The sequence below is a fragment of the Pinus tabuliformis genome, chromosome 7 (genome assembly GCF_031772625.1).
Source record: "Pinus tabuliformis cultivar Carrire ecotype Pingquan chromosome 7, CPIR1, whole genome shotgun sequence".
Lineage (NCBI taxonomy): Eukaryota > Viridiplantae > Streptophyta > Pinopsida > Pinales > Pinaceae > Pinus > Pinus tabuliformis.
The window spans coordinates 604036872-604064614 of NC_142293.1; the positions used below are offsets into that span (position 1 = coordinate 604036872).

The 27743-nt window shown below is 34.9% G+C and overlaps 1 non-coding gene and 1 pseudogene across 1 annotated transcript; both read left to right on the forward strand.

Moving 5' to 3' along the window:
- The first annotated feature begins 20445 nt into the window (after positions 1-20445).
- TRNAV-UAC (transfer RNA valine (anticodon UAC)) lies at positions 20446-20517 on the forward strand. Its single transcript has one exon. It is a non-coding gene; the product is annotated as a tRNA-Val (tRNA).
- Positions 20518-25475: 4958 nt separating this feature from the next.
- Positions 25476-26352, forward strand: LOC149248889 (T-complex protein 1 subunit delta pseudogene; annotated as a pseudogene).
- The last annotated feature ends 1391 nt before the right edge of the window (positions 26353-27743 follow it).

Consider the following 27743-nt stretch of genomic DNA (forward strand, 5'->3'; position numbering starts at 1 on the left):
TAGTAGACTGCACAGAGTTATTTGAGTGTGCAATGGAGGTAGTCATCACCCCGTAGGAAGATACCACCCTGTAGGCATTGAATACAGAAGCTCGTGAACTCTAGCAACAATATAATGAATTAAGGGCGATGACAAACACCGTTGTTGCCGAACAATGCCTTGCTAAGCTGCAGGAGGCGAGGTAGCTATTTACACAGGTGGAAGCAGCGTAGAAGAGAGAGCCTATCCTCAAGGCTAGAATGGGGCCTTGGTTGGATTAGGCCTGCATCATCTCCACCAACGTTCAAGAGAAATTAGAAAATTTACAAAGTGCGCAGCAAAAAATCAAGGAGGACAGTGTAGGACCAACAACAGAGCAGCTGGTAGAGCATATCAAGCAAGTAGCCACAAAAAGTGCGACTGAGGTAGCAGTGGCATGAGTGGAGCTGGGTGATCTTTGCAGTAAGATCTCTGTGCCAGCAGAGTGACTAGAGGGCAAGTTAGGAGCTTTGTGTTGGGGACCTATTGGTATGGGGTCCCCTAGGATCAATTTTGGGGCAAAAGTCCAATCTTTGTTGTATAAAGATGTAAGGTCTCCGTAAGTTGTGGTCGTAGAGCATGTAGATAACTAAAGAGTCATGAATGTCTTTACCCTTCTTTTATGTAAGTTGAGTCAGCTTTTGAAGATCTACTAGTGGTCTGCAGACCATGGGATTGTATAAATAGGGTGTCATAGGATGTCTAAGGCAGGTAATGAACTTTGGTCTATGGGAGAAGTCTAAAGAGTTAGTGAAGAAGAGTAGGAAGAAAGGCTCTGTAGTTGTGTGTGCAGAGGTCTAGACTAGAGTCCACATCTGAGTGCGCGGACCCTTGCAACTGAGAGAGTAGGGAATTCTTGAGTCTGTAAGAAGAACTAAGTATTTATAAAGAATATTATTGCAGAAATACTTGTGTTTATCTCTTTAATTCTATTTATATGAATGTGCTTTATGTTTTAATGGGTTAATGAAATAATGATGTATTTGTGCGCAACTCTACGTGAATTATACTGTTATATGAACACAATTATTGTTAGCTGCTTACACGAAGATTATCTCCTTATACGTTGAAGTTATCAAAAACTTAAGTTGATCCCAGTAATTACTGGGTTATAAGTAATCTGTGATGCGCTTAAATAGTGGATTCACCTATTCAGGGTCCGCGAAAGATAGCCATAGACCTTTGCGGAGGTCTAGAGGTTGATTAAAGGAAGTTACATCGATAAGTGTTAAAGGCTTATCAGTCTACGTGAAGACAAATTTAGGGCATAAAACAACATCACACTCATCTCTAGGTGTGGAAAGTTGGTTCCAGCATCCCCCCATACTATTTTGGGTGAGACTTCAATCCGAGCTCCTCAAATTGACGCTGAAAGGGCCAATAGTGTAGGGATTTGTTTGGCTCAACTACTTTGAACTTGGGTGAAGACCCACTAAGCCAACATATGATGATGATAAAAAATAGGCGGGAGGCCTTTGGGAGTCTCAAACACATTGGAATTATTTTCAAAGGCTTTTTGAAGATGTGGAGAAATAGAATATTTCAATGTTTGAACTTCTAGTGAGCAGAATTGTGAAATTAATCCTCGTTGTTCTTTCTTTAGAATATTTGTCATACCATTATAGTTGATTATATTTATTGGTTTCCCCATGATACCCCTTAGTTCAAATTCCTTTCCTTCCAAAAAAAAATTCAAGAAAAGTTATTGAAAATGAAAATTTATAGTCCCCAAATATTTTAACCATTGGACTCCTAGTACAACATTACCACCACCCATTTGAATGGAAAGCATTGGAATATTCAATACATATTCCCCCATGGTCAGCTTGATATTATGGAACTTTCCAGATCAATTCATAGTTCCTCCATTTGCAACCATCACTTGACACTCTGGTGCTGGATATATTAAGCAATTCAATTGCTTGGTTATCTTACAATGAATATAATTATGAATACTATCCGAATCAACCAACACTATTCCCTTTTTCTTCTTGATATATCCTTCTATCTTGAGAGTTTGAGGAGTGGTAATTCTTGCCAATGCATTACAAGATATGGTCGAATTCATTGCCTCTTTCTCTGATGTTTGTTCCTATTGTATATCGTCCTGCTTTGATGTTTCTTGTTCCTTTTATTCCTCCTCTTCACAATCTATGTAGAATAATTCATTCTCAGCACACTTATGACCTTTATTGTATTTTCTATCATGACCATAACAAACACCTTTCTCTCTTTTTTCCTCCAATTGTTGTGGTGTCGACCTCATTGGTTTTGGAAGACCAGGAGAAGAAACACGTCCATATTTATAGTTGTGACTGGTAGACTTCCTTATTTCCATAACTTTTCTTTCAACTTTTCTTCTCACCCTAAATGCCTTGTCTAATGGATCAGGTTCCCAAAGGCGAACCTCATGTCAGATGTTATTATTTGAAGTCCCTATGAATACATCAATCCCATGCTCCTATGGAATGTCAGATACACTGATATTCAATTTTTGGAAGTCTTCAATGTGCTCCGCCATTAAATCATTTTGTTTGAGATTTACCAATTGAATATAGAAGGTGTTCCTCTTTGTATCTTCATAATGCAGTATCATTTCGTCCGTAAAAACTAACCACGTGAAAATTGGTTTATGAGAACAAAGCCATCTATACCATATAATCTGATTGGGTTCTAAATATAAATAGGTAATACATACCTTTTATGACGGTTGCACATAATGTAGATCAAAATATTGCTCCATCTGTGGTATCCATGTTATCGGATCCTTTCCATCAAACATCCTCATATCTATCTTTGGAATGTGGTGGTTCTTAAAACCAACATTGGATTCTCTAAAATCATAATTCATATTCCTTTTCTCCTTATCATGATTTTAATGCATTACCTTGTCACCATTGGGAAGCCTTTCTTCTAACAACATTGTCAAACCTTCTTTCAACCCCTCTATCTCCACATTCATCATTGCTTCCATGTCTACTTTTAAACCATCATTCAAAACTCTGATGTATCTTTTTGTACCATCTATATTAACATCCATCATTACTTCCAATTCATTTTTTCTTACTTTTTGTGAGAGAGAAATTAGTTGCAATTGGTTTCATAAATGTGATATATAATGTTGCATTTCTTCCTCTTCTTCATGCGTCATAGAATATCTTTCTGATTTCTTACTAAGAGTTTCCATTTTTTTGTTTCAAGCCATTTTGGAATTAAACAATTATATTTATTCTTCACTATGCCCCTTGAATCACTTCAAACTGATTTTTCAAACAAATGTTGTGCAATTTTAAAAAATAATACACACATTTTTCTTGCTTTTAGGAGATCAATATTTAAAAAACTATAACTCTGTAATTTTGAATATCCAATATCTGAAAATTTTCTTGTGGTATGCCTCTGAGTCTTCTTTCTAATGTCAGAAGTCATACAGTAATTGGATTCTTCAAGGCAATGTTATGTCAGATCTCCCACAATGACCTGATTATGTACTAGTTGAGGACATTGAACTTGTATGTAATTTCATGTGTCATTGTTTTAGACTTTGGCCCTAGCATTGATACAAAGGAAACTACAATCCATTCTATTTCTGCCACTTTTTATGGAATTCCAATCCGGTTCTTTAAGAGAAGGTTATGACAATTTTCTCTTGGTCACTCGTTTCAGACAAAATTATGGATCATGAAAAAACCCTAATTTATTTATACCATATCTCAGAAAATATAGCGAATCAATATCTGAATTTATAGCACAACATTCACCAATATTTCAGCTCCACATGCTTTCTATTTCAGTTTCTAAAGATTCATAGAAAAATAATTATAGAACAAATTCCATAATGACCTTTTTGAAGTAGCGAAACCCTAAAATCCAAAACTCTCATACCAAATGTTATGCAACCAACTCACAAAAATATTTATCAACAACTTAAAAAGTATCCTCTTCAAGTGGGAAACCTCCTTTACATTACATAAATGAAAAAATCTTGTATGATACAAATGACAATTCCTCCTTTCTGTATATAGGATTCTAAGGGGTCACAATATAATCAGAGCCTACATAACAATAGTAATGTAAGGTCACAACATTAACAATAGTGGAATAACAATATGAGGGCTACATGGGCACAATAATAAAAATAAGGGGGATACAATAACAATAATGGGAATACACTAGTATTATAGGGACCTTAAGAAGATTTACAAGGTTGATCTACTACAAGAATAGGGGATCTTATTAGTGTGACATCTATTTTCTTACGAATGTCTTCTTCATTTTGTTGTTCAATGATTATCAGGGAATCCTTATGAAGTACTCTTCCTAACCTAAAATGGATATTGTTAATATCAATAGGCGAAATCATATATGCTTGCAAATTTTGAAGCTCAATGTTGTTTGGAGGTTGAGGTACTTTATTATTGTGGTTCAGAAGTGGTTTCGGAGGTAGCTAGGTAGGTCTCCATGGATATTTTCTTCATGGTAACTAAAGCGGTTGGATAGAACTCAACTGTGTTAGAAAATGTAAAGAAACAACTATTATATATTATTTTCTTTAACCTTGGTAGTGCTTTTGAATCTTTAATTATATATTTCGTCAAACAATATCATGAGAAATAATAGTAACATAAGAGACACAGATATATGATCTCAGCCAGGGGAAGGACCCTTCACTAGAAACTCTTCTCTTCTAGAATATGCTTCAAATGTGATACAAGGACCCAATCCCTATACCTCATCATGATGATGATGGTTACACTATGACTTATCAATTTGAATCTTCTTGCGAGAACTTTTTAGTTTGAGATATGATCTTGTACTAGTTGTACAACTACGAATACCTCCCTAGTTAAGCAGGAGTGTTGAGAAATGTAACTAGTTTTAGTCTTTATAATTGTCGTACTCATTTCAATATGTACCCTATGTAACAAACAAGAAAATAAGAAATTAAATTAGTTTATTAGAGCATGGGTTTCATGACCATTATTGATGGTCTTTTAGGTAAAAATATGTTCTTCATGCTTCTAGGGTTTGTTAGGTCTTAGTATTTATTGTCATGAGTCAATGGGGTTAACATCATGTTTATAAGACCCTTCCTAGAGATTTATAATTATAAAAAGAATCATTTTTTAGTCTATAAAGTCTTGGAATCTCCAAGAGTACAAGTCAACCTTGGGATCATCAAGTCAACCTAAAGGAGGGAATTTGACCCTTTGAGAAGACTATATAAAGGAGAAACTCAACCTCATTTTAAACATGCTCACTCAAAAGTTTCATCTATACATGGGAAAGGTAGAAGAAGGAGAGGGGAGTTCTCGAACAAGATGGAAGGATGAAATTTCTTGTTTTTGGGCTCTATCTCTCTCGCACATGCGAAATTCTAGGGATTTTGAATTGCAGAGACAAGCCAAAGTTATAAGTATGAGTTGGAATAGGATGAATTGCAACATCTAGTATTTGGAAGAGGGAAAACCATTATCTTGACCTTGTGACATGGGGAGAAATGTTGTCACCTAAGTAGGTAACATAAGGATGTAATATTAGTGTTTCCAAGAAGATGCAAGGATGAAGTTGTTGTGTCAAAGTTGCAAGTCGAGTAGTTGTGTTATAGCTAGAAAGTTTGTTGGGTGTGGAGCTTGATTATCTTGTTTATTCAGAGGTATCACCACTTTGGACCCTAGTTTGTAATGTGGTGGCATCATCACCCGTAATATTTATGTTGTAAGGGGGTCTAATGGGGGTGGCTGCTATCTTTAGGAGACCCACCAACCCGGCTCCCAGGTGGGGGATTAGGGGCAACACCCCCGAAGCTAAAAATAGATGTAAAATTGCCTTGTAAAATGTTGTAATTTCGTAGTCAATTTGGGCAAACCCTCTCTATATATGAGGGAATTGTATTGTGTCTATGTAGATCTATATTCTGAGTGGGAAAGAGTGAGGAGATTGTGTGATAGTGAAGAGGGAATTACAACAGATCTGTTGTAGGTTTATCTCTTCGTTTTATCTGGATAATATAAAAGGAAGGACTGGCTGTTTCTCTGTGGACATAGCCCAAATTGGGTGAACCACATCTATCTATGTCTCTCTTGTTTTGTGTGTTTTATATGTTTATATTTATGCAATATATTTTATGTGTTTTATTGCTCTGTAATATATAATTTTCTAACAACTGGTATTGGAGCCGAAGGTATATTTGGCTGATAAACTCATAGGAGAGAAGGGTTCCTAGTTCGAGTGGGAGTAATGGCAGAAGATGGTAGGTTTAGGGTCGAAAAATTTAACACCCAAAACTACCAACTATGGAATATGGAGATGGAAGATTGTTTGTACTAGAAATATCTGTAACAACCATTGAGTGGAAAGACAAAGAATCTGATGAGTATGACAGACATAGAATCGGATATTCTCGATACAAAGGCACTTGGAACAATACGGCTATCCCTAGCAGCATCCGTAGACTTTAATATTTCAAAGGAAATGACAACAGAGTGTTTAATGTCGGCATTGGCCAAATTATATGAAAAGTCGTCAGCCTCAAGTAAGGTATTTCTTATGAGGCATTTATTTAATATGAAGATGTCAGAAGGTGGATCTGTTGTTGATCATTTAAATGAATTTAATACAGTTACCAGTCAGTTAAGTTTTGTAGGGGTAACTTTTGATGATGAAGTTAGGGCTCTGTTATTTTTGTGCTCATTTCCCGAAAGTTGGAATGGTTTAGTTATGGCCATTAGTAACTTTGTCTCTGGATATAGTACTTTAAAGTTTGATGATATTGTCGGTGCAATCCTTAGCGAGGAAATGCGACCGAAAAGATTCGGTGAGACATTAGGTAATGCTTTGACTGCAGAGACTAGAGGAAGAAAAATGGAAAGAGGAAAAAGCCCAGGATATCGCAGTAAGTCAAGGAAAGACAGATCCAAGTCCATATCGAGGATAGTGTGATGGAAATGCAGGATGAAAGGACACCTAAAGAAAGACTCAAATTCTCGGAAGGGAAAAGGAGACACGCAACAAGAAAATAATCATGAAGTGAATGTGATAGGTGATATGTTACAAGATGCTTTAATTATTTCATTAGAAAATATTATTGATGCCTGGGTGGTAGATTCAAGGACCTCATTCCATGCCACACCTGATAGGAAACATTTTCATGATTATGTTCAAGGAGATTTTGGAGAGTTTCGACTGTGTGATGATAAACCCTATAAAATCATTAGAATGGGTATAGTTTTCATAAAATAGCAGAATGAAAATCAATGGCTATTGAAGGAGGTAAGGCATGTTCCAGATCTGAAGAAAAATCTAATTTCAACAGGGCAATTGGGAGGTGAAGGCTGTCTGACTACTTTTACAGATAAAACCTGGAAGGTCACTAAAGGATCCCTGGTAATAGAAAAAGGAGAAAAGGTTGGTACATTGTATTTATGGAATGGTATTTCTAATTTTTTTAATGCTTTAAGAGAAGATACGACATTGTGGCATCATAGGCTTGGGCACATGAGTGAGAAGGGGATGCATATTCTTCACTCAAGAAATTTTTTGCTAGGTTTGAAGCATGTTGATTTAAAATTCTATGAGAATCGTATTTATGGAAAACAAAAGAGAGTTAGATTCTTCATAGTTGGGAGAGAAAAGAAGAGTGAAAAATAGATATTGTGCATATAGATGTATGGGGACTTGCTCAGGTACCATCTCTTGGTGGCTCTGATTATTATGTTACTTTTATTGATGATGCAACTAGAAAAACCTAGATTTATTGTATTCGAAATAAATATGATCCATTTGATAGTTTCAAGAAATGGAAATCTTTGGATGAAAATGAGACAGAAAAAAGGTTGAAGTGTCTCACATCAAATAATGGAGGTGAATATTGCAGCAAAGAGTTTGATAGGTATTGTTTAGAGAATGGAATTAACAGAGAGAAGACAGTTCCAAGAACACCACAAGAAAATGGTGTATCAGAAGGGATGAACAACACAATCATGGAGCGTACAAGGTGCATGAGATTGCATTCAGGATTGCCTTCACAATTTTGGGTAGATGTTGTAGATATTGTTGTTTATCTAATAAATAGAGGGCCTTCAAGTTCCTTGGATGGTGGTATTCCAGAGGAGGCATGGATAGTTAAAAAGGTAAACTACTTGTTCTTAAAGACTTTTGGTTGTGAAGCCTTTGTCCACATTAATAAAGAAAATAGAACAAAGCTTGAGGAAAAATCAAAGAAATGTTCCTTTATTGGATATGGTGTTAATGATTTTGGTTATTGCTTTTATGATTATGAAAAACACAAAACATTAGAAGCAGGGATGTCATATTCAAGGAAATGTTTTGTATAAGGATCAACTACAGGAAAAGAAACATGAAAAATAAAATAGAGAATACACAGTGCTTGATGAGATCACAGAAAAAGTGATGGTGCTTGAAAATCATAATGATCAACAACCAAAATAAAAACAGGAACCACAACAACAACAAGCACCTCAAACACCTGAAAGTGGTGTTAGAAGATCTACCAGGATAAGTAGACCTGCTGAATGATACTCTCTTTCATTATATTATGTATTGTTGACTTATTCTAGTGAACTAGAATGTTATGAAGAAGCAGTACAAGTAGAAACCAGGAAGAAGTGGGAGAAAGCCATGAAAGAAGAGATGGACTCCTTAGCACATAACCAAACTTGGGACTTAGTCAGGTTGCCTATAGGTAAAAAAACATTGCAGAGTAAATGGGTTTATAGGTTGAAGGAAGAAGATGGAGGTAGAAAAGGGTATAAGGCTAGACTTGTGGTGAAGGGGTTTGCACAGAAAAAGGGTATAGACTTTGATGAGATATTTTCTCCTGTTGTTAAAATGACTTCAATCAGAGCTAGTTTAAGGCTAGTAGCAGCTGAAGACTTACATCTTGAGCAGCTAGATGTAAAGACAACCCTTTTCCATGGGGATTGGGAGGAAGAGATATATATGAAGTGGCCACAAGGATATGAGGTAAAAGGGAAGGAGAAACTAGTGTGCAAGTTGAAGAGGAGCTTGTATGGATTAAAACAAGCTCCAAGGCAGTGGTATCTAAAATTTGACACGTTTTTGTTTGATCAAGGTTATACTAGATGTCACTCTAATCATTGTGTTTATCTCAAAATGGAAAATGATGGCAGCTATATTATATTGTTATTGTATGTAGATGACATTCTTGTTGTAGGTTCTAACATGAAGGAAATAAATGTTCCCAAAAGAAAATTGGCAAAATCATTTGCAATGAACGATTTGGGTGCTACAAAACAAATCCTTGGTATGAGAATTACTAGAGACAAGAAGAAGCGAAAATTAACATTGTCTCACAGTGGGTACATAGAAAAGCTATTGAAAACATTTAATATGCAGAAAGAAAAACCGGTTAGTATACCCTTGGCTAGCCATTTCAAACTAAGTAAGGAGGTGTGTCCCAAGACTCAAGAAGAAATGGCTTATATGTCTAAAGTTCCATATGCATCAACAATTGGAAGCTTAATGTATGCAATGGTCTACACAAGGAGTAATATTGCACATGCAGTGGGAGTTGTAAGCAGGTACATCAAAAACCCAAGAAAGGAACATTGGATGGTGGTGAAGTGGATTCTTAGGTATTTGAGAGGTACCACAAGTCAAGAATTATTCTTTGGTGGTTCAAAAATTGCTCTACAAGGATATGTTGATGCATACCTCTTCCCTGACATGCTGAGGAATATATCTATCTCTAGCACCTGCGGTGCATTACCTTGGATATTTTTCAGTACCTTATCCCTAAGCCTACATTCTGTGATTTTAAGTCCCAATTACCTAGAAAGAAAGGTTTACCATGAAAGGGAGAACATAAATAATGCTCATTATGGCACCTTGTGCCTCCACATGTCACCTAATGCAACCAGATTCAAACCCATAATGACTACAACAGTGCATAGGATACACCGATTCAAATCTAAATTCTTTGTGCAGAGAACACTCAAGGGTATTTATTCCCAAATAGTTAATCAACAAGTTTCTCTAAAATAGTACCAATGTTTGTCATTTTAAGTTAGATTACTCATAATTACAAGAGTTTATAATCAATCAACAACAACGTATATTTTTCTTAAGCGTTCACATGTCAACAACACAAATGTGTGTAAATGTATGTTTCTTCATTTATTTACATTAGAGTTATTACCTTGATTAGGTAGTGAAACATCTGATGTGCCCTTGCCACTTATAAAGCTCCACCTATATAGCTCAACATTGTACCAATCAAGGTTCTAATTCCAAATATTTGATGCAAAATAGAACACTTTTCAATTTAGTAGTCTTTTATTCTATGCGTCCCCGAAATTGGTTTTTGGTGGGTCTGGAGCACTTTTCTAGAAACCAAAAACCACCCTGGAAATGTTTCTAGGATGTTAGGTATCTTTACATTCAAGAAAAATATTTTTAAAATGTCCCAAAAATTTCCCACTAACCCTAACATATCAAAACAAAATCCTTGATGGTGAAAAAACTATCACAACAGAGAGGGAAGACTCGTGCCCTTACAAAATAGAGAAGAAAACCAACCAAATAAAGCACTTTAACAGGGTTTATTGGGCAACGTTTCCACAACAGGAGGAAAAAAGTCACATTCCCACAATTCAGCCTTTTTCTAATAATTATCTCCCTTTGCTCATATACCCTCCAATAATGTGGGTGAGTGGGAAACATATCATATCCCTTCTTCAGTAATATAGTGTAGTCTTAACACTGAGTCAACTAGCCTATACCATCTTTTTGATGTTTTGACCATTACATGACATTAAGGACACCATCGCATCCTTTATCACTTAAACATTGAATATGTAGGACCTACGCAATACCTTAGACCTTTAAAAAAGGGCCAAAATCAGTGAATTCATCCCCCTCAATGTAAATGCCCTAAGTTTCACCTACAACTAGTTGCCACCAAAATCACTGGTTTTGCTTCCAGTGAAGATGTAGAACCTATGCAGCAACTTAGAACTTAAAAAAATAGCCAAAATCAGTAAGTTTGGTCCCTTTAGTGTCAATATCCTAAGTTTCACTTGCCACCAACTACCAACAATGTCACTGGTTTTACATCTAAAGCACTGTGGCCCACACTAGGAAAGCCTAAACAAATCTCAGCTACCACCAACTTCCACCAAGGTCACTGGTTGTTCTTCTAAAATAGTGTGACCCAAACTAGACTAGCATCAAAACTGGCATGGCAGCATGTAGACAACCAAAGTAGCAAATCACACACATGTCTACCTTTCCTTCTAGCTTTTTGGCAAGAGGCAGCTTAGAAGGTTGCATGGAGGATGGTGGGGCCTCCCAAGCCCAAAAATCTTTAAAATATACACTTAGGGAATCCATTAAACAACTTTTGGATAGAGCATCATTTTGTTACTTGGTTGCAGAAAGAACCTTTAACTACAAGATTGTGTGAAAAAATTGCTAGGAGAACTTAACTGATTGACCCTTTTTGACTCCTGCGCAAGGAGGGAATGTTGTTGGCTGAATGTTGTAGAAGACCTATCTCTCTTTATCAATATAATCTCTACTTTCCTCCCTGTGGTGCATTATCTTACGTATTTTGCTGCACCTCATCCCCAGCCTACATCGAGTGATGCTGTTAAATTTTCAATTCTAGACAATTCATTTACAGTTGAATCTCCTCATGATGGTTGTTGAATCTCATTCAAATTGAGGATTGGTTGTAGAGAACCTTATTTAGAATCAGCACTTCTATTTTCTATTGCTAAGCCTGAGCATATTTTCATTTGAAAGTAATTTTGTATAAACTCTCCCCTATGATGCCCCTATTGCAGTTTAACTTAGACTTCCAAAATTCATTTCAAAAGTTCCTCAGACTTCAAAAATGTGCTTAGAAAGTAGAATGTCCAGCCAATTTATTTAAAATTAGTCATTAATTCAACATAGTCAAAACATGTTTGAAAATTAGGGAGAATCAAAGGCGTGTAGATTGTTGTTCTGAACTACGGATTTAAATTCGAGAAAAAAAATGATTAATATTACAATTTTGATTTCAGTTTGTTTTTTTGAATTGACAATTTTTGGACATTCCTTTTTCTACCTTCAAAGGTACTTATCCTTCCTTGCAAAGAATTGTTTTCTAGATGAATTTATTTTCTTCCCAAGGATAAGTTATTATTTTCATGGTTTTCTATCTTCAAAAGGTGTCAAGATAAAAATTCTGTCAAGATGGTTGATTACTGCTCTTTTTGAATTCTTATTAGTGTATGTTGTAGATGCTTCAATAGGTCGTCTAACTATGATCCTTCTCTTTCTTTAGGGACACTTATTTTCTAGATTAAAATTCCTGATCTGAATGAGTTCAAAGGTCCTTCAATTCCTTCAAACAGTCCATCATAGGATCCACAAACCTTCTTCAAGATGTGACTTGAACTTTGAACTATTAGTATGATTTTCTTGGACTTGTAAACTTCTCGTATTGCAATTTTCAACTCTTTGAAATATCTATATACCTTGGACCTATGCTTTGTTGAGTATGCTTAGGAATATAATTTACTACCCTTTCAGTTCTGAGTTCTCCTTCACATTGTGAATGTTGGTTTAGGGCTTCTTGTAACAATGCCCAAAATCATTCGCCTAGTATGGTCATTTCTATAATGTTAAGAAGACTACTTGATGTGTGCTTCTTAGAATTCTTTCAATGTTTTAGAACCTTGGTCCTCTTGTATTGTATTGTGGTCATGTTTCCCTATTGATTAGCTCTCGAGCAAGCCCTTAAACAATTCCCAGATTCTCATATTCTTTGTTTGATGGCTCCTGAGATTTATGTACTTCGAACCTCTCAAAACTCTTAAATTTATGCGTAAGTCTTTGATCTCAGATTCTCATGTATAGGACTTCAATCTCATGTTTAGGTGACTGTGTTGAATATAATTTGCACAAAAATGATTTAGAGTAGGTATTTTTCTAGCTCGGCTTCCTTGGAAACTTCCTGTCATCCTTCAACAGTATGGTAATCTTCAGCTGTGTTATGAATGACCTTAGCTCTAATACCATGTTGATAAATAAATATATGTAGATATTAGGGTTTTTATTCCTTCTTTTGATAATTACCTATGATATGTGATGGTTTCGTCTACTTCTTTATTATGTTGTCATTCATCAAGCAATTACCAAATAAAAAATACAGGAATATCACAGAAGCAAGAGACACAAGATGTAGGCACTTAGCAAGGGAGGAGCCCCTCTTCTAAGGAAAAACCAAGTCAAGCCTTTCTTCTCTAATAGAACCAAGTAAAAGTGATACAATCCAATACCTTTTGACCAAGACAAATACCTCCTCCAATCACCAAGTCAACCCTCTTTTAAAATAGATAAACTATGCCAAATTCAACAAGAGTCAACACCCTTCATATTTTCTCCATCTGGAATTTCTTCCTCCTACAAGTCAAAATTTCAGACCTGTAGTCATTACAGAAATTTCAGCCCCTGTGACTTGCCTAGAACCCATAGAAAATTTGCGTGTGTGAAAGAGAGATGCCCAAAACTTCGCTTTTTGTTCTTCCTTTGATTTTTCCTTATTGTCCTTGACTTCACACTTCTTTTTCTTGTTACATCACTATAGATCAATCTTGTGGATGTATAGATTCCAAATAGGTTGAATTATCCTTCTATTTATATTGCTTCTATAGGGTCAAATTTCCCCAAAGAAGGTAGATTTCATCAAGGCAGGGCTGACCTGGTGAGGAGGTGAAATGTGACTGTTTTGACGAAAAATTATTGGAGCCCTTGAGCTCCAAGAAATTTGGTGTGATAAGACAATGGTAAACACATTTCAAATAACACAGTGACCAAATTTTATCAGATCCATCACATTTTGGAAGATCCAACAATGGTTGTTTTATAAGAATGGATGGTGGTCAGCATGTTTCATAAGGAAATATGGTTAGTGGATAATGGAGTGACTACTCAGAAAGTAAAATTTCATATGTTGACACATTTATTTTTGGATTTTTTTGAGTGTTGAAACTACTTTATAATACCACTTGTTTTGTCTAAAAAGGGTGATGTCTAACTTGACCTTATCCACAGTTATTTCCTACTAATAATTGCATTTATGTTGCACATATTACTAATCGTACTTTCCCATGATGAATATTTCATTGTTTGATGTAGGTATGATCAACTATGTTAGCTAAATTTTAAGGCATCAAAAAATTATCCATCATTATCCTTTGAGGCAAAAGGCATTGAGAGAAGCTTGGTGAAAGAAAAGTTTGGTATATTGAATCATTTCCAAACATGTAAGTAATTAGAAAGTTATACTAATTTTTGAGAGTGTGTCAATGAAAAAAATATTAATCTAAGGTTCAGTTTTTAAAATCTCACTCAGATAATGCTATTTTTCTTCAAAGAGAAATTCTTGATACATGTGTTTTAGTAGGATTATTGAAAAACATGAGGATCCACCTAGAACCTTTTTTACATTAGTTCAAATTGACTTTTAGACTCAGCTCACAATGATCACATTTTTTGCTGGCACGGTTCCTAATGTCAATTCGAAATGTCTATTGCTTCTAACTGATGCATTTATTCCTTTTTGTCCCTGGGAGATTGTCATGCTACCTTCAACTTTACAACAATTATGGACATTCTAGTTATATTTATTTGTCAAAATAATGGATGGGAAATTATTATCCCATCTTCAGAACAATTCAAAAGTACTCTACATATTTAATAAGTTTGTATGCCTATTTGTTTCTAATATTATTCTCTCTTCTGCAAGAGCCCTCTGATTTGATTTTCTATCTGTTACCTATTTTTTGGCAATTTCCAACTGATGGTGTAGCTGTTAGAGGACAAGGTTATGCGATAATAAACACTCGTGTAGACTAGAACGATCCACTTTCTATGTACTCTACAACCCATTATCCTTTCCCTTAGATAAAGGTACCATGAAATACTTAAATAGACTACCATACTTGAATAAAATGTCAAAAATCAAACTGTGATGAGCAGATTCTATACTATAAACTCCTTTAATAACTATAGATCATTAAATTTGAAAAACGCCAATCATAATTTCTGTTAGGGGTTCCCTGACCAACAAACACACACTGCTACTAAAATAAAATAGCAAACATGGACTTCTGAACATGAAAAATATCATCTTTACTTTTCCATTAAATATGAAAATAGAAATCGAAAGCAGCAGCTCCAAACTCACTCTTTAACCTTAAAATTGTGCACCTGCTTTTATTTTGTAAACTAGGAATAAAAGAGGTACAATCAATTTGCATGCATGCACAACATCATCTCTATTGGGTGTAATAACTCATAATACTAGTGAACCTAGCTGTAGAGATAACCGAGTCAAAAGGGGAGTGTGCTCTCCTAGAGATTTTTGACTGTCATTAAGTTGGGAAACCTCATGCATGCGTGCCCCTTCTATCTCAGGGAACTGTGCAATATATTTGTGCATGCAAAACTAATTAAGCGAAAACAATGATTTAGAACTGATTAGTGACCATGAGACAAATTTTTGGTTGTTAGAGTTAGAATCTCAGATTACTATATTCCCATAGCTCTGACTTATGTTTGAGATTCTAAACTCTTAGAAAAATAATTTCATCTTGTATGACACTTAGCTTATTGGATGATTTAAGTCAGGGAGTGCATTTATATCTTAAAATTACCCACTCAGCTTGGTGGTACAGTTTCATGCTATCCTAGTAAAATTGTGTTGTCCATAAGACATAAGATTGCATAGTTAGGTACAAAGACTCTTATCCGATGGGCTGTCTAGCCTTTAGAGCTCAATGCTTGAGCTTATTGATATGTTGTCAAGTTGAATGCCAACTCTTGAATGTTTAGCCGAAGCAGATTGGTGTGTCATCAAGGATCATAGTTTTACTAGTTGTTTGCTTCTACTTGTATGTGTCCTCCATTTCATCAAAGATTCATTTCATCAAAGATCCTATCCCATATTGGACTTGTGGCTACTAAATGGCCTTACGAACATATTGTTCTAGGAAAATCTAGCTAAGCATAGTTTGATTGATGGTGCTCATACATGTTTATACATATTTGGTTCTACATTCGATGCTTGGATTAGTGACAAAGAGAAATTTTTTTGGTTGTTAGAGTTAGAATCTCAGCTTACTAGAGTCCCACAAATTTGACTTATGTTTGAGATTATGAACTCTTAGAAAGATAATGTCATCTTGTATGACACTCATCTTATTCGATGATTTAAGTCAGGGAGTGCATTTATCTCTTAAAATTATCCACTCAGCTCGGTGGTATAGTTTCATGTTGTCCTAGTAAAATGGTCTTGTCCATAAGTCATAAGATTGCATAGTTAGATACAAAGGCTCTTATTTGATGGCTCGTCTGGCCTTCTATGATTGAGATTATTGATATGTTTCCAAGTTGAATGCCAACTCTTGGATGTTTAGCTGAAGCAGATTGATGTGTCATCAAGGTTCATGGTCATACTAATTGTTTGCTTCTACTTGTATGTGTCCTCGATTTCATCAAAAAGTCTGTCCCATATCGGAGTTCTGGCTAGTAAATGGCCTTACTAACATACTATTCTAGGAAAATCCTGAAACTGTGAGAAGAGCATGTAACCATGTGCTCTCTTCTCTCCTCTTTCATTTTACCCAAGGTTCACTTTGGATTTTCATGTTCAAGTGAGTCCTATGACCTTTCTCTTCCTCTGTTTTTCATGCCAAATTGTGGATGAGAATAGAGAAAATTTTCTCCTGGAAGTCAGATAGGATTTCCTCCTCATGCGACAAATCTTGCATCTTAGACCCCTCCTATCACCACTGGTTATTGTATTTTGGTAGTTGAAACTTTATTGAATCATTCTATACACACACAATACTTCCCTCTAGACTTGGAGTCTGTTTTTATCTGTAGTGCTACTCCTTTCTCTTGGTAGAAATATTTCAGTTGTAAGTCACTCTAACGAAGTGGATTGAGTTAGTTTTCATTAACCTTACCCTAATATAGATCTGCTGCATCGAGTTTAGCAATTTGAACTTATAGCATGGGCTATCTGGAATACTTGGCCCTTTGCTCAATTTTGGTTGTGATCTCAGAAGTCCTGTATTCTTGCAAATGATTCCTTAGATAAGTTTTTAGCTGGGTGCCCTCCTCCACATTCTTGTGAGTTACTTGTGATTCAACTATCGCGGTGTTTATTAAAGGCTACCTTTCATCTCCCTTGATGATATTTGGCTCTTCTTTGAATGAGTTTTATCTTTGAGATCCTCTATCAACAAGTGTGTTCGAGACTTTACTGGCACAGATACCATGATCTAATGTTCTGTGCTAGTAGAAATGCCATTGTATAACCTTCTGAGTGTGCCGGTCTCTTTTAACCCTTTGGATGAAGGTTTCTTGGCATTATTCCTAGGTTGTTGCTTATTTAAAGGCTTGATCTTTGTGGGAATGCATTTGGCTCTAATTCCACCACTTTCCTCTTTATTTTAACTCTCATGGAAATCTAACTTCGAGCTTCTATCTGCACTGTAGGAAGCCAATCTCTTTAAAGTGGGTTCTCCTCCTTCAACTTCTTTTTTAGTTTTAGTCTCAACAATGCTACAACTAAAATTCTCTTTATCTTCAAGTATAACTTGCGCAAAGTGTGGATCATCAAGCATACATTATATCTCATTTACAATTGTAACCCCCTTGACATCAACTGGCCTAGACAGAACTACACTAGATTGTGATCGAGATTCATCACAAGAAACCTATGACTTAGAGTGAGAAACCATAATAAAACTGTGATCTTTGATACTAATTGAAACACAAGATATCAATTGTATAAGGATAGTGAAGGCTCTAGTTTGTGTAGGCATAAAAAAGGTCTCTCCAACAAATTGACATCTTAAAGGGCTTGCCTTACCGTTGGATTTCATTTTGGAATCTGGAATCTCTCAAGAATTTCTTGAAGAAGATGGAGGAGAAACCCCACATCCACTAAACTCTGTGGGAATCTATTCTTCATGTTGGTTCTCCTTGGATTCAGTCAAACTTGAGCTACATTATTCTTCTTCCTCTTCTTCAGTAGAGACTCCTTTGGTACACCTGACTCTTCTTTCTTCTGTCTATGTTATCTCTTTTTTGGGTAATGGTGTCCTTGAGTTAACGTGTTTTGTCCTTCTTTAGTGTTAGATTTATCCATTTTATTAGTAGTTGGATTGACAACAAGTGGCATAAAAGATTATTCCTATTGCATCTACAACTTGGTAAGTGAAGCAAGGAAAATGGGAAGCTTATCATTAAGGAAACACACAAAGAAATTGAAATAGAATCCAACCATTAAAAAAAAACACTGATAGTTTAAATAGAGATCCTATCTTAAGGCATCCAATAAACTTAATTTAAAGATATAAGTTTATTTTAATAGTCCAACATTTGTACAGGAAAAACTTCTATGAAATGTTTATGGGAGAGGAAAGTCTAGAATACGGGCTAGAAATGCCTCAAAAATATTTTCTATCCATTTCATGAATTTCGTAGGCATTTTCTGCAAAATCAAAATTCTTTTTATCATTAACGACGGATCCCATGATTAACCATTATTTTAAACTTTAAAGTGGAAAAAAGTATGAAGAGAAACTCCCAAATACTAAAATCGATGCCAAATGTTTCCCAGAAAAGATAGGGCTTATACATTGTAAATACACTCCAGTCCCTCCATTTTTCTTCAATGATATCTTACAATGACCTTCTGCATTTTGTGAATAGACTTCTTGTTTGCACACTTTGGGAGATGCTTTTGATATGCAAGGTGAGACGGATACATAGTAAGAGATGTTTTCTATGATTTTAGAGGGTTTCATGAATATGGACCATTAGGCTTTTCCGTTCTTGAAATTTTCCTTCTTCATAAGGATAATGGCATTTGCATGTTTGAATGCCTCCATGTAGGAGACTTCAGGACCTTTGTAAAACATATCGAGAGAGAACTAACCTCTTGGGAGGTATGTCACAAAGCTACAGAGCTTGTAAGGAGGAAGGTTTTGAGGGCAAAGGTCGGTCTATGTGGGAAGCTTTATCAGGGATCCATGCTTATCTTTTACAAGAAAGTACATGGATTGAGTGTTGTCAAAGAACCAAAAATTCAAAATATGAATTCCAATTATAAAGAATCAACATCAATTATGCTGGGCCAGGGAAAGAGCAAAAGAAGAGTTGGAGCTCAATTAACCTCTTCATCGAACATCATAAAGCCAATGCTTGCAGAGGGAGACAAGAAAAAGAAAAAAAGTCAGATGGTTGGAGGTAGTTGTCTTCATTGTTTGCTAATACTCTATCAAATTTACTAGAGTTGCAAGTACTAGGTGAGTCTTAAATTTCTTTTCAAGTTTGATGCGATAGTCAGCCTATAGGTAAGAACCAAGTATAAAAAGTCATTAGTATCATCCAAAAGTGTGATTTCATGTGGAGGAGGCTTTTCATCAGAGTTACAGTTGTATAATAATATAATTCCTTTTTACATCAATATTTAGAGCACTTTCAAGAATTTGATGAAGATCTGAAAGGTTAATATGTTGGACAATTTATTTACATTTCTTTCTTAATTCATACTGTAGTTCACGGTCCATGGTGTTTGGACTCCACATATAAATTTTGAAACTTTGTACGATAATGTATCTAAACCTTAAAGTAAATCTAAAATTCCACATTTGTCTGTTTAATACTAATTATATACATTATTGTTTATTCGCTAATTATGAAGTGGATTTATCATGGAATGAATTGTTTTACATTTTTTAAATTTGAGTATATTGTGAGTATTTTTTCATTTCTTGAGTTTTATGTTGAATCTTCATGAGTTATTCCCAAGTTTAAGTCACACTCGTGAGGGCATGACAACAAGGGAGTGCCAAGGTGTTCTAGTGAATGTAAGGTTCCCAAGTCATGGAAAAATGTAACGCTAGTTTTGAGGTCATGACTCCTAAGGTCTATTAGGGAATGCTAGGGCATGCTAATCTGTGCTAGATACTACAAAGACATGACAAACAAGATAAGATGTGCCAAGTGCTAAGGCATGCCAAGATTTACAAGAGTTCGAAGTCCCTGCTTCCCCTTCTTCGATATGCTATCAACTTATGACATTTTTTTTGCAATATTTGGTGAATTTGTTAGTTATAGGTCATTTATAGGTTATAAATGTCTTCAAAGTTTCACTTCTAATTGAGTATTAAACTAAACATATTGATTCTCTTATCATAACTATTTTTCCCTCGACCCACTTTTCATAACTTCAATAACCATTATGTAGGGAACTTCAACTTCGATGTTGCTTTGCTTATTTAGTAAAATATTGCCGAGACTTTAATTTATTGAAAGTTGTAGAATTTACAATTTATAAAATCTCAAGTTATAATTTCTAAAAGTATAATTCTTTAAAGGGTGCTAGCTCAATGGAAGAGCACCTGCTTTACAAGCAGGAGGTTGGTGGTTCGATTCCATCGTACCCTAACATTCATATGGAATGGCAACGATAAATTTTTGGTGACGGAGGCTCTTTTGACCATCACCAATGAGCTTTGGTGACATTTTTAAACCCTCACCAAAAATATGAAATGGTGACGGTCAACGAACACCACCATATATACACATCAATAGTTACAACCCTCAAAGGTCTATAACCATAAATCATTGTTCTTGATATGAAATGGTGACGATCGTTGTCCATCATTATAGTCATTATTCGTGATGGACCTTGAATGTCACCACAACACCTATACTTCTGGCATTGCGACTTTTGGTGACGGTCAATGAACATCACCATATATATGCACCAATAGTGACGACCATTAGAGATCCATCACAATAAATCATTGCTGTTAATATGAAACGGTGATGGTCACTATCCGTCATTATAATCAATATTAATGATGGACCTTGAATGTCACCATAACACCTATACTTTTGGCGATGCCACCTTTGGTGACATCTAATTTTTGGTGACAAAGGATATGGTCCATCACCATTGCTCATATGTAATGGTGACAGTCGCTATCCATCATTATAAATCATTATTGGTGATAAACTCTGAATGTCACTACAACACCTATACTTTTCGCGACACCACCTTTGGTGACCTTCAATTTTTGGTGACAAAGGCTATGGTCCATCACTATTGCTCATATGAAATGGTGACGATCACTATCTGTCATTATAAATCATTATTGGTGACGGAATTTGTATGTCACCACAACACTTATACTTTTGGCAATGCCACGTTTGGTGACGTTCAATTTTTGGGGACAAATTCTCTTTTGACCGTCACTAATGAGCTTACGGTGACATTTTTCTCCCCTCACCAATGCCCTTTTCTCTTGTAGTGTCAATTCCTTCATTTGATTGTTACTTGACTCTGGTGTGGGCAAGTTAGATGAAATGTCTTTGGAAAAAGGATGGGGAGACAATATAGAGATCATGTCTTGGATATGATTCATTTGTTGTTGGAGATCCTTCTGGCACTTCAGCCATCGACTTTGGAAATGTTTCTAGTAAGTATTCCTATGGGTTTTAATGTTGTGATTCTTTCACCTCATGGTTATTTTGGGTAAGAAAATGTTTTAGGAATGCGTGATAAGATATCGATGGACAGGTAAACAATATTTTTATAATTGCAATGTCCATTCCATGATATCCTCTCTTTATTGTTTGATGTTATTTTGAATGTTTATTTCGATTTTTCTTTGTATTTTAACTATGAAATTGAAAGTACTTGGTATTATGTATGTCTAAACAACAACTAAATCTTGAAGATGAAATTAATATTACATGATATTGATTGAAATCCTTTTAACTGTTTTCTATTGAAAGATTTTCATGATTATTAGAAAATTTTACTTTCATGTTGTTATTTGAGAACATGTTGTTTATATACTTGACCAATTTCATGCATTAGACAATAAATTGTTGTTGCGAATAAAATGACAAGGATTAGGCATCACACCTCAGATTATTTGTTTTAGCAAGTTATTTACAGCTTGAGCTTTTTAGCATGTAACTTACCTAGCATGATTGTGCCTAAGCTTTCCCTAGAAATTAAACACTAAGTTACTAAGGTGTTCTTTTATATGGTGACTTTAATTCTTTTATACAGGCCATCTGGCCACATAGTGGCCACTATCACTCAACTGAAGAAAACTTGTTTGAAATTCTTGCTCTTATGGGGAAGAATGGCTTTAACATTGTTGATGTTGAGGTATATGTAATATAAATCCTTTATAGTCTACTTTCATTTATATTCTACTGTTCATTGTCTTTCATGTCTTACACTCTGCATTCTAGGTTCTTTTGTTTTTAGAAAAGGAACTCAGTATTGATGGTAAGTAGCATGATTTCAAGAAAGAGGAAAACGCTAACACTGGAGTGACAAATGCAAAAAGATAGATAAGAGAATCGGTCTAGTGGTACCCTTAAAGCCAATATCCCACATAAGACACACACATAGAGACTAATGTTCAAGTCTTCATAGTTGGTGAGTTCACCTGCAATGACTTGACAAGACAATTATAATGTTTTATAGTGATGAAACAACACTTCATGTGTAAATTGTAGTCCAACCATTGCTAAGTTGGAAACTTATATTGTAATACTCAACATTTCATATAATATAATTTCTTTGGTTGGAATTATTTATAGTTACACTTGATATTGTTTAGTATTTTAATTAACATATTCGATTTTCAATTTTCATATTAGATGAACCAATTCACATTGTATGGTGTTCTTTTAATTTAGTCACAAAATCATATTAATTAATCTATGTTGATTAATAATGAACACAAAAAATCAATCTAAAACTACTAAATTAGTAGTTTATATTGATTAATGATGAACACAAATAAAATGAATATACGACTAAATTAGTCGTTTATAATTATTATTAATTAAAATAAATAAAATGAATATAAACTACTAAATTAGTCGTTTATATAATGAATATGAAACTACCAAAAAAATATAAATGACTACTGCAAATGATTAATTTTTCATTACAAATGACAACTATTTTTTTCATATATATGACTATTAGTAGCTAATATACAACATCTTATAACACGACAAAAATTTAGTCATATTTATTTGGTCATTAATTGGTTTCAAACGATGACTAAAATTTGCATATATATGACTATTAGTAGCTAATTTATAGTACCTTATAACACAACCAACATTTTGGTGATATTTATTTGGCCATTAATTGGTTTTCTTAGATGGTCATATAGTAATATATTTTGTTGTATATTTGATCATTAATTGTGGCAATTAATGAATAAATCAATAACTAAATTAATGACCAAATTTATGACTAAATATACTGCTAGATGATAAAATTGAGACAATCAATTAATGACTAAGATAAAAAGAACTAAAAGTTAGTTGCATTATAAGACACTGTAGATTACCTACTACTAGTCACCGACTAAAAAATAGTCATTTATATGAAAATTTTAGTCATTGTTTTAGTAACTAATTAGCCATTTTGTACTAGTGTTAGCGGCATATCAAAAATGCTAGCAGTAGTTCAAGAATGCAAGATAGTTAAAATGCTTAGAGAATTTTAAAGGATGTGACAACGAGGTAACACAGGATTTTTCTCGAACCTCTCATGAAGTAGAAGAAGACATTGGAGACATCTGATTGAAGTTAATATAGACTTTACCGACTAAATCTACAAAATTTCCCAGGACTGGTGAGAATTATTTTAAAAAGCAGAAAATTAAAGGGGAAACATGGAGGAACCTCTTGATAAACTTTGAGATGGCAACAACAATCTAGAAAAACAACAAAGAAATTTTGACATTCAAAGGAAGATGGAGGGGCATTGAATACATTCTAGAAACGTTATTCACTTGTGAAGGTAGGTATGGTATGATCATGTTTTATCATATTCACCTCTTGACACATTTTAAAAAAGGTCATGAAAGAATTCAGCTCATTACCTTCTTAATAGTCTTAGAAAGATGGCTTCTAAACTTCAAAAAATTCCTAAAAGCATAGAAAGGAGTATGTGTCATTTTTTCCTCGTTAAAATTATAATTGAAGCAGGTTTGCATTAGAAAAGGGATGATTGGGACAATTTCCTTATGATAAATCACTTCAGAGAAGATCCTAAAGATTCAAAAGAAACAAGTTCTCTAGGTCACAAAAAGAGATACACTAGGGCTAGGGTTTCATAGATCAAGACTCAAAGCCATGATTTCATAGTAAAATCAACAAATGGGATAATGATTAGACGTATGGACGAATTTGAGGAACACCCTAATCCTGTAAATAATTTTGAATCTCAAGGTTCCCAATTCAAGGAGATAATTGAAGAGTAGGTTTCAAGTATGAAACCATGAAAAACTAGGGAAAAGAGAAAAAAAGAAGGAATCATAAGAGAAAGGGATAAATAAAATTTAAAGAAGTAAAACCCTATACTGGAATCAAAGAATAGTCCAGCTACAAGGGATTCACGAGAAAGCAATACCATACAACATGTGCTCATATTGGGGAATAAAATAGAGGAAAAACTGAAATAATATATTAAACATATAATAAAGGGGTAAAGGATTTTATATGTTATATAATAATATGTGTATTATAAGGTATTATTTATATAATTAATTGGCTACACAGAGGTAAAACAATGGGTGAGATGGATAAAAAAGATGAGTAGGATGGTCCTTCATGAGTGCCATACGAGCACAAAATGCGTGAGAAGGGATAAACTTGAATTCATTCAAACATCCCTTCACTGGAAGTCATCAGTGAAAGAATTGGGGTTGCATCAATAGATATGGTGGATCCTAGATCCAATTAGATTTGAAAATGGTGTTCAATGCACTCATGAAGGTCCTAATATGGGCTTTGACTCTTCTTTTACTTCTCTTCAGGGCCAACTACTTCTATCTTCCCATTGTAGCACTCCAAGATTTCAACAAGGTTCATATTGAACACTTGTATGCATCAATTCTTAGGGTTTCCTTATTTTTCAAGGTCCCAAGCCTGGGCTTTGCATATATATTTTCTTTGATAGTGCGAAAAAATTGGGTTTTAGTTAGATTTTAGTGCATTGAATTGAAATTTGGAGATCATGAGTTCAAGCTATATGGTGGTTATTCACATGCTCATGATCAATGTCATGATTCAAAATTGCCAGGGTATTCATTACACTAAGTAGAGATCAGGTTTATGTTGGCTAAGATGCATTGAATTTTTTGTTTGATTTAAGCACAGGATTCTAGTTGATTTTTGAACCCCTAGATGATAAGAGAAGTAAAATAACAGTGCAACTAGGGTTTTTAGGCTTTGTGGCAGAACCTACAGGGTTCACACTCTTAGACCTCAAAATCATCGTTTGATTGCCATGTCTGGATTGATAATAACTTCATTAGAAAAATCATTCCAAGAGATTTCCAATGTCCTCAAAAATGGCCACTGTTTCATAGGCATGAGGGCTTGCGAAGACAGAAAAATACATCTACAACAAGCATAAGGATGATATCCATTAAGCAACCATCATCTCAGTGAAGTCCATAGATAATGTTGTCCAAACTAGCTTGGGTCTCAAGCGAACGGACAAGATGCTCTACATAGCTATGGGTGACATCATCATCACCAATGACGGGGCTACAATCGAGAACAATATGGAGGTCTTGTAGCATACTAGGAAGATGTTGCTAGAGGACTCCATGTCCCAAGTCATCATTACTAGTGACGGAACTATGAAGGTCATGGTCGTTGTAGGGGAAATCTCAAACCATTGCATGAGCTTGCTCGATGCGGGGGGGGTTCACCCAAAAATCATCTCATAAGCCTTCCATAAGGCTTCAAAGAAGGATGTCAAGGTGTTGATGGCAATGTTGGTGTCATTATGGCTTGCAGATTAGGAGTCCCAAAGTGAAGAGAATGAGTAATTCTCTGAAAAACAAAATGGTAAGTCATTAATGTTCCCTTCTCACTCTTGTAGTCGTTGACATCATATTGAATATCTTCAATCTTGCGAAGCCCAATATCGTGGATATGAGGGACATTAAGGTTTTTAAGAACATGGGGGAGATTCTTGATGATACAGAGATGTTCGATGGTTTGGTGTTTGAGAGGATGGTCAACCATGCTTCTAGAGGGTCGACTAGGGTTGAGAATACTAAAATTGTTGTCATCTAGTTTCAATTTTTTCCTCCCAAGACTGACAATGAGCAAAACATAGTTGTGTTAGACCATACCATGATGTATAAGATCATGAAGGAGAAGAGAAATTATATTCTCAACATAATTAAGAAAATCAGGGCCATTGGCTGCAATTGATTAATAAGAGTATCTTACGCGATGTTGTGACCCATATATTGATGCATTATTTGTAAAAGGAAAAGATCTTCATTGTCAAGGTTGTGGAGAGGAACGATACCATATTCATTACCAAGAAACTGATTTTTTTTCCTATTGCAAATATTCAACCTTTTAGGGAAAAGAAGTTGGGGCATGTCGATATCGTGGAGGAGGTTATGGTTGGGGACAATAGGATTGTGAAGGTTATATGGATAAAAAACATGGATTAGACAACAATAGTGTTAGTTAGGGGGTTGAATCACTTGGTTTTTGATGAGGCAGAGTGAATTTTGCATGATGCACTTTGTGTTGTTAGGTGTCTTGTTAACAAGAGGTTTTTGATTTCCACGGGTGGTGCATCGAGGACTGAAATATGAAGGCAATTATGTTTGTGGGATAAGAATTTGCAAGAAATGAAGAGTTATTATATTCATGGGATCGTTGAAGCACTATAAGTCATTCCATATATGGTGGTTGAAAATGTGCAGTTGAATCGAATTGTTGTTGTCACATAACTTCAAAATAAGCATGTGAATGGTGAGATAACAAATGCATTAATGTGACGAAGGGGAAAATAACAAATGTCTTGGATGAGAATGTGGTTCAACTCTTTTTGGTGAGTACTAGTGTAATATCCTTGACAAAAAAATGTGTTTGAATGATTTTGAAGATTGATGACATCATGACAGTCAGGTAGAGTGGTTAGCTTATATGCAAAGAGGTTCGTGAAGAAGAGTTCCATCTTCTGATTTTTTAGAAATCTTTCATAAGGTATTTTTATCATAATCTAAAACCTTTAGGTACAACAGTTTGGATTAGGTGTTGTAGTCATAATTTTCTAGTTTTAACTATTATAGTATATAAATTCCAAGACAAGGTATTGGTAGCCATAAGCTTTGAATTGTATTTGATGCTATTCTAATTAATGATTCTAATCTGAATCTATCAATGCATTATTTTATGCCATATAGTTATCTTGGTGGATGGGTACTGTGCTATTTATCTATTTTTTGTTAGGATTTTGATTTTTTCTATTGAGCTTATGTACCCTTTCCACGATCAAAACATGGTTAGTACTGCACTTAATGAGTCTCAAAATTGATTTTGTTTGCAGTTTCCACATTCAACTGAAATTTAATATTCTTGTTGAACTCAAAATTCCTATTGCATATTATTTATTATCTCATAAAAGGATTCTCATGTATCAGTGGCTCTAAGACATCAAAAGGGAAGGTTTGCATTTAAACCCTCACAAATCTATAGATGTTACAAATATAAATAGTAGATGCCCAGTAAATACTATGATATTTATGATAGGACTTTTTTGTAACCAAAAAAAAAACACTACAATTTTTATTTCATTTGTAAAA